Source organism: Dermacentor silvarum, chromosome 11 (genome assembly GCF_013339745.2).
Source record: "Dermacentor silvarum isolate Dsil-2018 chromosome 11, BIME_Dsil_1.4, whole genome shotgun sequence".
Lineage (NCBI taxonomy): Eukaryota > Metazoa > Arthropoda > Arachnida > Ixodida > Ixodidae > Dermacentor > Dermacentor silvarum.
The window spans coordinates 47,748,026-47,761,125 of record NC_051164.1 but is presented as its reverse complement, the minus strand read 5'-3'; the positions used below and the strand labels follow the sequence as shown (position 1 = coordinate 47,761,125).

The following is a 13,100-nucleotide window of genomic DNA, read 5'->3' as shown; positions in this document are numbered from 1 at the left end:
AAACCCTTCCTGTGGAACGTTACCCTGTGTATCATTCGGGCCACCTGCTGTACTGTAGATTTGTATTTTGTTTTGTTCTGTCTGTGTCTTCGAAATTTCTTCATTTCCTCTTTTCTTTCCTCATGTTTTCGTTTCTTCTATTCCCTCCTCCTGAAAGAGTAGGCAGGCGTTGTGCCCCTCTGGGTGGCAGTTGTCAGCTTGCTCCCTCCCTATTTCCTTCGTGTCCCTGTGTTATATGTGTACAAACCAAACAATAATAATAATAAAGAACCCCACTTGGAGAAAAGTAATCCGTAGGCTCCATCTATGGCTTATCTTATAGTGAGATCGTCGTTTTGGTCCATAAAACTGCAGAATTCAAATGAAGTAGCTGCGTTACATTTAAACACAACTGACATGTAACAGTATGCTGCCGAAACGCAGCCATGACGTGCCCAGATTACACTGCAAAAGAAATCGATGCCGCTGAAATCAGCCCTCATTTACGAACATAGTGTAGGCTGACACATTTTTAACAATGACACAGAAAGTTTCTAGGGCCCCCCCCCAAAAAAATAGATGAAGAATGGTCACGTGTTACCGCTACCAGAAGGTGCCACCACAGCACTAGCTTTGATTCGACAAAATGAACACTTCGCAACAAGAACGGCAAAACACTATTTATTGCAACAGAAAGCACGCGTAAGAAGTACGCGTGTAGGAAATAATGTAGCCCTATTTTGTCCAACGTTTCGCATCCGCAACACATCAAGAAATTATGTTGGTACGATCATGCAGATCTTTTATGGTGTGTTCGTGGCACACTCTCGACTCACTAAATTATGCGCATAATTGCGGACGAATTTATTAACGGATGTAGAATCCTGTTGATTCTGCGGTGCTCGTGTCTTCTACTGCCTTCTGCAAGCGGTTTGGATGCATTCACCATAATTGGTGATCAGCTGACAAGAATGTTCTATGCATTGGTCGACTTCACTGCTAGGCAAATTGTCGTCGGCGAAGACGAAGGCGAGATATGTTCCAGCTGGACAAGGGAATAACATGTGTAAGGCACAGAAAAACAACACGACTCAAACACATACCGAAAGACGTGCACACGTTCATGCGCGCATGCATGCACGCCTTGTTTTTAAACGACCTGCATAAGCTTTTTTTTTTTCTTTCCTTAAAGTGGTGAGATCGACTGAAATTGAGCATGTGCATTCTGCTATCCGGAGGACATGCTACGAAATCAATTGTTTTGACAAAAATGTGTGAAACCAAGATTACTGGTTGTATGAAACTGAAGAAGGTTTCCAACTTTCTTAAACAGTTAAAAACTTGTCAAAGATGTTGTTCTTGAGGTGGCGTATGGCCCCGAATCACGTCAACGAAAATCCTGGCCACCGGGGCAGTGAGCCTATCAAGAATCGGGACACTGAGCCTATAAAATTACCTATAAACATAATGGTCAGGCAAGGAGACACAATCTGTCCCTTACTTTTCACTGTATGTTTAGAACTAGTATTCAAACTATTATACTGAGAAGGCTAAGGAGTGAGAATCAACGGCGAATATCTGCACAAAATTCGGATTGCGGATGACGTTGTCCTATTCAGCGACAATGGATACGAATCACAACAAATGATTGGGGGCCTCAACCGAGAAAGTGTAAGAGTGGGGTTGAAGATGAATATGCAGAAGACAAAGATAATATTCAATAACCTGGCAAAGGAACAAGAATTTAGAATCGGCAGTCAGCCTCTAGAAGGAGTACGTTTATCTAGGTCATTTACTCACAGGGGACCCTGATCATGAGAAGAAAATTTACACAAGATTAAAACTGGTTGGCGTGCATGCGACAGGAATTACAAAATCTTGACTGGGAGCTTCCCACTATCGTTGACAAGAAATAGGCAAAATTGTTGCCTTTCATCGGTGCTAACATATGGCGAAAAAATTTGGAGGTTAATCAAGAAGCTCGAGAACAAGTTAAGAGAACACAGTGCCGTGTTGTCGTTTATTCATTCCTATTGTCCGTGTCTTGTGTTTCGCTGTTACGAACCTTACGATGAACAAGTTACGTACCCCGCAATGAGCGATGGAAGGAAAAATGTTAGGCGTTACGTTAAGAAAAAGGAAGAGAGCGCTGTGGATAACAAAGCGAATGGCGATAGCCGATATTCGAGGTGAGATTATGAGAAAAAAAAATGCAGCTGGGCAGGCCATGTAATGCGTAGGATGGATAACCGGTGACCACTAGAGTTACATAATGGATGTCAAGGGCAACAAAGCGTACCCGAGGACGGGCAGAAAATTGGGCTAGATGGTGAATTTAGGAAATTTTCAGGTGCACGTTAAATCAGCTAACGGTAAGATCACCTTGGCGGTCATAAAATACTTTTACAGATATTTATTATCGATGTTGCTCCCACCACTACTGTAACGCGCAAATTACTTCGGCGTGCCAGGACAGCATGTACTAGCTCGTGTGCGGGAAATGTCTCTGCCTGCACCTAAAAAAAAAGAAAACATTCATTTTTTACCCGCATGCAGACAAGCGCCCTTGTGAAAGTACTTGCTTCCGCGACATTCCTCGTTTTACCACAGTTGATTCCTGGAAGTCTCTATCATTTTGCAAATCTCTGTCATGCTTCAATTGAGCCACTGCCACCATTTCTGCATGACGAGGGCTTCTACTCCTTTGTGTAACTTCCAATACATGCCATAAGTCAAGCTGATCGAATAAAAGGGGAGAGATTGGTCGTTCTTTGCAACAGGTGGCATTAGCCTGGAAGTTTGGGCCGGCAGTCACCTCGCCTGTGCGTCTCTTTCGCTGTTTGGTAATTGACTATCACATGTGTACGTGTTCATTGTCACGATGGCATGCAAGTAGAAGCCGTAATACTTGCCTACGCGCTATCCTCGGACCTTCGGGGAACGCTATCTGTTGCACACACACGCGTGGAAAGTAGTGTTCCTTTCAGCAGTGAAGCGCTTACACGACCAAATGAAGTGTTGCACATCGCCTGTTTATTATTATTTTGTAAATAACGGAGATGCTGCTCACACAGTCTTAAACGCCAATGCTTTGTTCGTTTCTATTTTTCTATTTATAGGTTAGAGAGGGTAGGTTAGAGTCAGTCAAGCTCCACCACTACTCAAGGCGCATTTGGAGTGGGCCAAACCGACCTAAGTCAACGGCGAATTGCGTCTTGTGAAAACTGGTTGCCATTCGGTGCTCCGACTCTTTGTCCCCCTGAATGTGAGTCTTAGTCAGTCTTAGTCAGACTTGTACACATTACATAAAAAAAGTAACGGGTTACAATTACAAAAACTTAATTCAAAAACGAAATGCAATTGATTAGAGTTATCCATAACGGCCCCATGAAAGTAAGAGGAATTACTCAAAGGTAATCAAATCCTTCAGAAATTTCCTCCAATTCTTATTAGCATTGCATAAATACAGTCGACAGAACGAGCTGGACTGAAAAATTCAGTGCGTTCTTTCCAGCCTTTTATACATGCATTGCCTAATTATGTGCACTAACATTTGATTTTAATTATTTCGTATACGTTATTGAAGGCATGAGCAGCGACACTGAAAACTCGCTCGAGGAAAAAATACAGAGGGAAGGACAGGCAGTTTAGTCAGTCCACTCGATGTGATCGCTCGGGGGTATGGCGGTGTTGTAACATTTACGATTCTTGAGTACAAGATATTGCTCACTGCGCCGTCGGGGTCATCGATCAACCGCATCGCTTCATTGTTGCTGGGACATGGAGAAGAAGCTCCAGGTTGCGCCAACGAAAAATTTAAAGGTGCAAAAATGGTCCGTACGTGATGTGCTAGCATTAACGTCGTAAGTAGGATGTTTGCCCACAGTGGAGGTGTAGGTGCTTTGGTGTTGCGCTGCTAAGCCCCAGGGCGCGGGACACAATCCCGGCCGCGGCGGCCGCATTTCGATGCGAGCTAACTGAAAAAAAAAAAGCTATGCACCATGCATTGGGTGCACGCTTAGAAAGAACCCAAGGTGATCACAATTAATCCGGTGTACCCTACTACGGCATGTCTCATAATCATATCGTGGTTTTTGCACGTAAAGCCATAGAATGTAATTTTTCTTAAGTAGCACTCGGTCGTTAGCGAGAAATACCTGCACGGGTTCAATACGAAAACAAAAACTGAGCGGCCGGATTTGCCTTTGTGAACACGCGCATTGGCGAGGCTGCTGCAAGTCAGGACCTCGACCGTTCTATTGCAGTTTTTGCCAAAATAAGGTTCTCGTCATTGCGTCGCCTGTTGCTGCTTCTCTCGGCAACAAAGCAATGCATGTATTTGGTTACTGAAAAAAAGTAATTGAATTACAGGGAGCGTTGATGAGTAAACAAAGTAATCGTTGAATCAGGAAATTACAAAACAGTGGAATTGACTAATAGTGATTATTTACATGTATACCACATACGTACAAGGAAGGTTTACGGAATGTGAGTTTGTGCTTGTTTTGGTGAGTTGCCAGTCTGCTCCTTCCCATTTTCTGCTGTGTGCATTGTATATGTTTTCATATCTACTTCAACAACAACAACAACAACAACAACAACAACAACAACAACAACAACAACAACAACAACAACAACAACAACAACAACAACAACAACAACAACAACAACAACAACAACAACAACAACAACAACAACAACAACAACAACAACAACAACAACAACAACAACAACAACAACAACAACAACAACAACAACAACAACAACAACAACAATAATAATAATAATAATAATAATAATAATAATAATAATACTTGTGAGCGACTTATATTTATTGTTTCGAACTTTACATTCAGCTATACACTGCCCAGTCTAAGCTTGTTGATTGAGGTTGTAATCAATGACGGCGGGCTGTACACGTCAGCTGGTTGAGAGAGTGTACTATATTGCGCATGCCTTGCATATATCACGCATATTGTATGTTGCCCAGCATATATTCTCAATAATTAGTGAAAAAAAATGACCACTCACTTTGCGAATAGGAATCATCAGGAGTAGCGGAGAAGCAGCCTTTTCGTTGTTTAAGAACCAGGTAACGTTGCAGTGAAACTAAACCACGTTGCATGATCAGAAAAGAGAAGACGCGAGTCAGCTCGTAGCCTCATAATTTGTGGGCTATTTTTGTACGCGTTCACCGATAAATGTGCCCCAATAGTAATTGAAGTTTCTGGAGATAGACCTTTTCCAAGTGACGCTGTTCTTTAGCAGTCTTAGCCGATAACCCTATCAGAATAAAGTGCCCTTTTTGTGGCTTATGTTGTCCTCAATATATAATTGTCATCCAGCTTGGGTTACTTTTCTTTCTTTAACTATGCTGGCGCGGAACTTCAAGGTAACGAACGACGTGCATTTTCAGCGTGACGCCGAATGCTTGACAAGAATGTAGGGTGTGTCGAGCTTTCAAGAGACTAAAAACTAAATCACGATAGAAGATGATTATTGTTTGAGGACAAGATACGCCTCAATGGGTGTAACCTTTTTTTTTTATCGTATATATGTCGAGCTAAGGGGACCGTATTAAGAGGGTCCGAGTCCCACTCACAACCATAAAACAGCAACATCGTCTCGTTAAGGCGACAAAATCCAAAATAAAGGCTTCCAAAAGCAGGAAGCCGCACTGACTATCAGAACCGAAACTGAAATGTTGTAATATCTATATATGAGGCGAACCAGTCATTCATCTATATATGAGGCGGACCAGTCATTCCTACCACCCTCCCCAGCACGGGGCTCGCTCGACGTGAACTTTAATTCAATGCGATGTGCATTGCGAAATCTTTCCAACTGGACGCAGGATAATTTCCGAGTTGGTTAGCGCAGTGATGAAAGGAGACAACATTGTCCGATTATGATGAATGCCAAGACGACAGATGAAATGTCGAAAGGCTGGAAAAAAGCGGGAGGCTGTAACGTCAGCTGTGAGATCAAGATGAAGAGCAGGCGTTACCGCACGTGAGAAGACGGCGAGGTATACGCTTTGGAGTTGTTTCGCTGTGCTGACCGACTATAAAGTGGTCCGCAGAAGTCAAACGCGACAGCTGTAAGTGGACTCTCTTTTGAGATCTGGTATCGTGGCAACGGTGCTACGGGTGTGAGTTTGCGTCTTCGGGAAATCAGACAGCCTCTCAGCGCCGACTTCAGAACTTGGACGCCCGTTTAACAGCCAGAAGCGATCGCCTTCGTTGGTGAGTGCCTGCTCTACGCTCGCGTGAAGCATCCGTTTGTGGGCTGGACGAATCAGCAGCTGCGTTACGGCGTCACGACCAGGAAGCACTACAGGGTGGCGGACCGACTGAAGGCCTGTCAAGAGCGGGAGACGTTCTCCAATTCGGATAAGCATATTGTCGCCGAGGAACAGACGTAAAAAGCAGCCCGCGAGTTGAAGATGGTGCTGTTTTATTAGCGGAAACTGCTGCTACGTGGTCAGGAATGTGCGCGCGCTGGACTTGTATAAACCAGTAATGCTGAGCTCCTGCAATTTCTTGAGCAGGCAGTAGTCCAGATGTAGAGGCTTGCTGATGCCATGTGTTGTCGACGAAACTGTAGGTACATGCAGTGACTCGAAGAAGGCGCGAGTACTGGCCAGGAGTAACGTTTGCGTTGCACGACGGTGACGATGGATACTGTCTCCGGAGCTAAGTTGTCAACAGTTAAGGGGCTTAAACAGGTTACGTCAGCTCTGTGTAGGTAAAAAATCTAGCGATTTTAACTCCAAGTGCTCGCGTTTGACAGAATTTACCATTCCAATAATTCGACAAGTGCTGAAACTCTGACGAGTTTGTTAAAGAAGGGGCGTGGAATTCATGCAGCGTCAGTTGTCTTTGAAATCTCATCCCTATGATGAAAGCTGAAGCCGGTAGAATTTGAATGACCGAGCCAGTGAAGGACACTTCCGCCAACGAATCTGCCATTTTAGTTTAGAAAGAGGTCCTTATGCTCTGGCACCCAAACCAATCTAATCAAACGATCGCAAAGCTCCCAAAACCTGGGAATTATTAGAAGCAGTCAGGGAGGATTACAGAGGTAGAGAATACCTCGTGACCACTGTGGAACGTGAGGATGTACTTAGTTTAGGGAGGGCTAGAGCTACAGATAAAATTCTGCTGATGATGAGAACTCTCTTCATTTTAAACGCGTCATCGAAGAGCTAACTTATGGTACGCGCCCACCCCTCATGAAAAACCCCTTCGGGGACATTTAAGGTACTGGAAATAAATAAACAAATAAGGCTGGCCGGATGAGAAGCGCCATTAGAGGGTAGCGCGGGTGATTACTCCTATGCTAACCTTCCGTAATAGCGCTTCCTCCTCCGCTAAATCATGAAAATGAACCGTGGCGAAAAGAGCGACGGAATTTAAAACATCACGGCCACTCGCGGCAGATACTGATACGGAGCATTTTTTCCTGGCAAGCATCTGTCTTCACGTGAAGTAATGTATCTTCCGGGAAGTATACCATTATTTACACCTTTTCACGTAATTCTTCGCGGGACGGTTCCGTCTGACGTAACAGCGGGACGGCCCTTCTTGCTCTTTCGGCGCGCTCGGCTGTGATATTACCCGCACTGAGTGTTAAAAATCAATAATGAATACCTAATTTAGGTACAATTTAGAGGATTTTATGTAAAATCGGGAAGCAATAAAATATAACTGCTTCCAAAACTGCAATGAGGGTCGCTGGAACCAATGTTCAATAAAATGTTAACGAATGCTCCCTAATTTTCTAAAGCTCACGTTGTGAGCGACAAAGTACGTTCGCCTCGCCCTACAACTCATATGGGAAAACGTCACGTTCTCTAGCCTCATAGCTGATTTATGAAATGACCTGTTAAGTGTAGAAAAGAAAGCACCTTTAATATACACAATTAGAGCGTCATCAGGTAAAACTGTCGGAAGGGAACAACTGAAGCGAGTCCGACTGGTCAAATTTAGGAAGGCGAAGATTGTAACACCAGCGTAGATTTCAGTTGAAACCACGAACGAGTTCGATAGGTCAAATTTAGAAAGGCAACAAGTGAAGCACTAGGGCATAGTTGACTGCAAAAGAGAATGACCTAATTACCAATGATGCTACCAGTGGTACCAAGTGAGTGTTATATGATGACACCCTGCTAATAGTTAAATTTATTTTACTGTAAAGTCCTAGTTGCTAGCCTTCCTGATCGATTGTTCGAATTCTTTATTCGTGTAATCATGTGACGGCGCCTCGAAATACTGGGCTTTACTTTTATTTCTGGGCACAAGCACTCACTTCAGCAATAGCATAATTGTGCGCAATGTGTAAGAAAACAGCTAAAGGGACAAATAAGACAAACCCACCACTGCGGCGCTACTTACACCTTAATACCTGTTCATTCAAATATTGCAAATAAAGCATTCCTTTATTATTCATTTGCAGATGCTTCAATACATATTCAGTGATTTTTAGCAGGATGGCGCAGAACGGTATTGTTACGCCATTTCGGATACGTGGACATGCAGTACGTACAGGTTGCTAGAGGAAATCACAAAGACAATATCTGGTGGGTTCAAGATACAGGTCATACCAGTGCAATTAACTTTAGGTAATAAGGTTGACGCTTCAGTTTTGAGGAAGTGCAAGTTTCACGCCGCACCTTCGAAACCGCAAGTCAATGGTCAAGAATTATCTGGAAACGATTTAGCTGATGCATTTAACACTTTCATTTGTAAGACTAGTACAATCAGTGGCTTCCACGATACCTTAGGATACACCGAACAATACACCGAAAAGTGACTATATTTATGCAACATGCAGCAGCTCAGGAAATAGTATCGGTGATACAGAGCCTAAAAAAAACAGCACATGCTATGATGTCGATGACCTGCAGGTACAGCCTGTGAAACACGTCACTGATATCATAGCACCAGGTCTACCCAATATTTTTAATACTGCATAAAGACAGCAGTTTTGCGACAAAAATGCAGATACCAAAGGTAACCGTAATATATAAAAAAGGCAACCGACATAATTTGGGCAACAATAGGCCGGTGTCAATACTACCTTTTGCACTTGCGTTTATCCAAGTTTACTGAAAAGGGCCAACTGCTTACTTCCCATCAATTTGGCTTCATTAAAAACAAATCAACAGAACTGGCACTTGTTGCACAGAAAGAATTTATACTTGAACAGTTTGAAAAAAAAGTCTATAACACTTGGTGTACTTGCTGATTTTTCAAAGGCTTTTGATTTGGTGGATCACGGGATATTGGAGCAAAAATAACATCGATATGGGATTCACGGAAAAGCTTTACAATTAATGCGGTCGTATTTATCACAGAGAAAGGAACTGGTTTAGTTAGGTAATGCGTGTTCTGCAGTTAAATCTATCCAAGCTGGTGTTTCTATCTATCCAAACCGCACTCCGCCCAGCACTGCGCGACCCTCCTGTCCTTCCAATGGAATTCGCCATAAGTACACTCGGCGCCCTCAACACCGCCTCCGCAAAGCCTGCGCGTGGCTTCCGAAATGCATGGCGCGTCGGTCGGTGTGAAAGCCGAGAAGCGCATCATGCAGCAACCGGGCTCCCCTCTAGCGCTTCGTTCAGGACACGCTGCGCCACCTAGTGACACTACGGAGAAGCCCATGCGTGGCCTCAAAGACGAGAAGCGTGGCGCACCGGCGTCTGCCAACGCTGCGGATTGTTCCCTCGCTCGCCGCACACTCAGTGGCACATACTCAATGATCCAAGTTGGAGAACGGTACGCTGAAGACTGGCACATTCCCAGTGCACTCATGGCACAGCTCGCTAAAGCATTGGCGTGGAAGGAGTTGATTAAAAAAGCGGTACATAGCCGGATCATTTGTGGCACAGCCTGCTAATACGTCGGGTTGCTGTCCTTGAAGAACGCTTATGACGCGAGATTCCGCCCAGCACCCGAGATATGTGAGTGACCTTTGAAAGCGAAAGCTTTACTATGGACGTCGAGTCGAGCTCCGCCACCGTGGCCGGCTTGGCGCATGCGCTCTAGGCAGCTGGATCACCGCCTGACCACGTGACTCGCCGCGCGCTGCGGCTTGACTAGGCTTGGATAAGAGGAGCTCCCGCGTTCGTCCTGCTCCCGCGTTCGTCGTCGTCGTCTGCTTCCACATCTGGCTGCGTTTCCGCTAATAACTCCAGCGTAGAATTTCACTTCCCTTCTCCTTGCGCCAGTAAACACTATACATCATCATCATCACTTCTCTTCTGTCGTCGTAATGGGTAGTCTGAGTTTACTGGGTTATGAGACGATAAGGGGCTTGTGAGGCAATAGGCTAAGGGGGTACGAGACATTCATGAGCGACTGATGGCGTGTCTTGTCGCGTTTGAGCAACGCCGCCGCGAACGCGCTCGGGAAAGGGCTCGTCGTCGACGTGCTGATTCTAGCATGAGGGCTTTTCGAAGCCCTCACGCTACATCGAACGCGGGAGCAGCATGAGAGCGAGGCCTAACCTTCTCTGAGCGTTCCGCGGGAGCGGAAGGCTTTCAGCCATCGTCGGCAAGCGCCGTATGACCACCCCGCGGATATCGACCGGCGAGCCGCTTCACTAGCGAGGGTCCGGAATGCCAAGCGCGCGAACCTAGCGTCGGAGACTGAGGAAGAGCGAGCCGTTCGGCTCGCAAAACACCGGAATCGGGACCACAACCGTAGATAAAGGCAGGCTTTGGATGATAAAAACAAAAACAAAACAAAAAACAAGCTTTCGCTTTGCATGTCTAGGGTTAGCTAAGCTAAGCCGCAGCAAGTGTCTTTTTCGTCAATGTATAGCGGCACATTCCGAGTGGCAGATACCTAGTGACCCAAGATGGCGTCAAGGAGGTTCATTGAAGAGCGGCATACATCTACTTGCCCATACCCATTGTACCCAAGTTGGTTTCAAAGAGGGTCTTTGGAGAGCAGCACACACCGAATGGTACCGATTGGAGTACCGAATGGAGTACCGAGTACTCCAAGTCGGTGTCTAAAAGGCACTTCGAACAGTGGTACCTACCCAGGGCGGCGTCTACAATGACACACGTCGGAGTGAAAGAGCGGCACATATATACACATTTCCACATATTCATTGACCCAAGTTGGCCCGATGGTTGGTTTGGAACCCTGTTAACGGAGTACCGCAGCCCGGTGGGCTACCCATTCGACAAATAACTGCCCAATGATCGAGGTAGGTGGTAAAACGGCTAGATACAATCATACATAGATACAAACATAGATAGATAGATAGATAGATAGATAGATAGATAGATAGATAGATAGATAGATAGATAGATAGATAGACGCCGGAAAGTGAGTGAAGTACCGCAAAAAATGCTAAAGCATTCGCAAAATATTCTATGTTAACCTTACATTGTTTCTGCACTAGTTGATATAAGAAAAACCTCGAGAAACGGTGTCTGATAACTAAGCGCGAACGCAAAGCTTCATTTAAGAAGTCCATAACTGAAGTTGCGCCACTCTTTTTTGCAGTTTATCTAATTTACTAATAACGCTACATCAAAGGTTCCCATACAATGCGTCGCCGTCTTGAAGGGGCAGGATAACCGATTCATACGCTGATAGGCGGACAGAAGGAGTAGAACATTTGAAAGCTCACCGAAGAAAGAAGAGCTTATAATTAGTTTCGTACATTGCTTTTGTACACTTGAAACATGACGCTTGGTGTAGGCCACAACCAACTAGCCTCTCTAATTAAGGCCAGATTTTGTTGTGAACTAACTACGGACTCTTGATTTGTACGCGGATCTACTCCTGCTTCTTTCTTATGGGGAAACAGAAGGCACACACAGCCTCCTGTGGCTGATCTCATCGCTGGAAGGAAGGTAGACAAGAAGAAATCGCTTTCCTGTGCTTCAAAACACACAACCATCGCCAATAAAGAAAAAAAAGAACGATAATACTTGAGGTCGTAGTTTAGATACTCACTGTCTATGTTTTTCACTTCGAATTCTCCATTATGATCGAGCAGAGTTACCTCTTTGCCACTGGGACGGCCAAGAAAAGAAAAAAAGCACATTTCATGTAATCGAACAGTGTTTCAGATCCCACACACTATGGTTATCAGTGTTTTGCGAAGCATGTTGAAGGTAGTTGCTTATCAAGCATTGTTTTGGATAATGCAAAGTGTTACAAGACGAACAAACATATTAGTCTAAAGTGAAGCAATTATGTGTTTCGCAAAAGTAAACAAGGTGACGACGACGGTGACTTACGACAATATGACGTACACTGCTTGGCGACTATTTTGTTGTGCTCCGGGGAAGAAGCATTACAGCGTTCTGCCACACATGAGACAACTTTATTCTCATGATAGTTATACTTATGCATTACAACGTTCGCAACCTTAGCCTTAATGCCTACGCGAGATCAGGCGGCTGCGCGGTGGGAAGGTGCCGACGTGGCATTGGGATCAGGACTAGGCTATTTGCGAGGCTCGTCGAGAGGCGAATTGCGATTAGACGTGCATAGTACGTATATTTCAATGTATTGTAGCACTATATACAACTTGTGCCAGTGTGGCACATTCCATTTCTCGATAATTGGCCACACACAGAATGATCCAAGAATGGGGCAAAACAGGCGTGAGAAATTTAGGGAAATTAAAATAGAACAACCGTTTAATATTAGGCGATAGTATATTTAGAGGTCTGTGTCCTTTAGAGATAAATTCACACCGACAGTAGAAGTACAGGTTTAGCGTGAAAAATTAGTGCACAACAAATTTAACCCCGCACAGACAGGGGCTCACGGGTGATAACTAGTTGGTAGAAATTTCGGCTACATGAACCAGAGTATCCCATGGTGCACACCAGAATGGTGCAGCCTAAATAATAATGATTCGCATTAAAAATATGCAGATCTGAACTACATAATAACACCCGACTTAAGAGGAAGCTTTAGCGCGGGCGCTCCTGTCTAAATAAAATGGAACGGAGAAACGGCCGAATCGCGCCCAGTGCAGCACGCTTCACGGCAAGCAGTGCGCATGCGTCCAACACTGGTGTTGGTCACTGTGCCAGGCAGCCATCTCTGACCAGTGCAGTTATACTGTCAAGACGAGACTAGCGT

At 44.7% G+C, this 13,100-nt stretch overlaps 1 long non-coding RNA gene across 1 annotated transcript; it reads right to left on the bottom strand.

The window, feature by feature from the left end:
* Positions 1–706: 706 nt before the first annotated feature.
* On the bottom strand, positions 707–12,026 carry LOC125941246 (uncharacterized). Its single transcript, XR_007464177.1, has 3 exons — positions 11,958–12,026; positions 5,011–5,088; positions 707–1,024 (listed from the first exon to the last, which is right to left on the bottom strand). It is a non-coding gene; the product is annotated as an uncharacterized LOC125941246 (long non-coding RNA).
* Between the last annotated feature and the right edge of the window lie 1,074 nt (positions 12,027–13,100).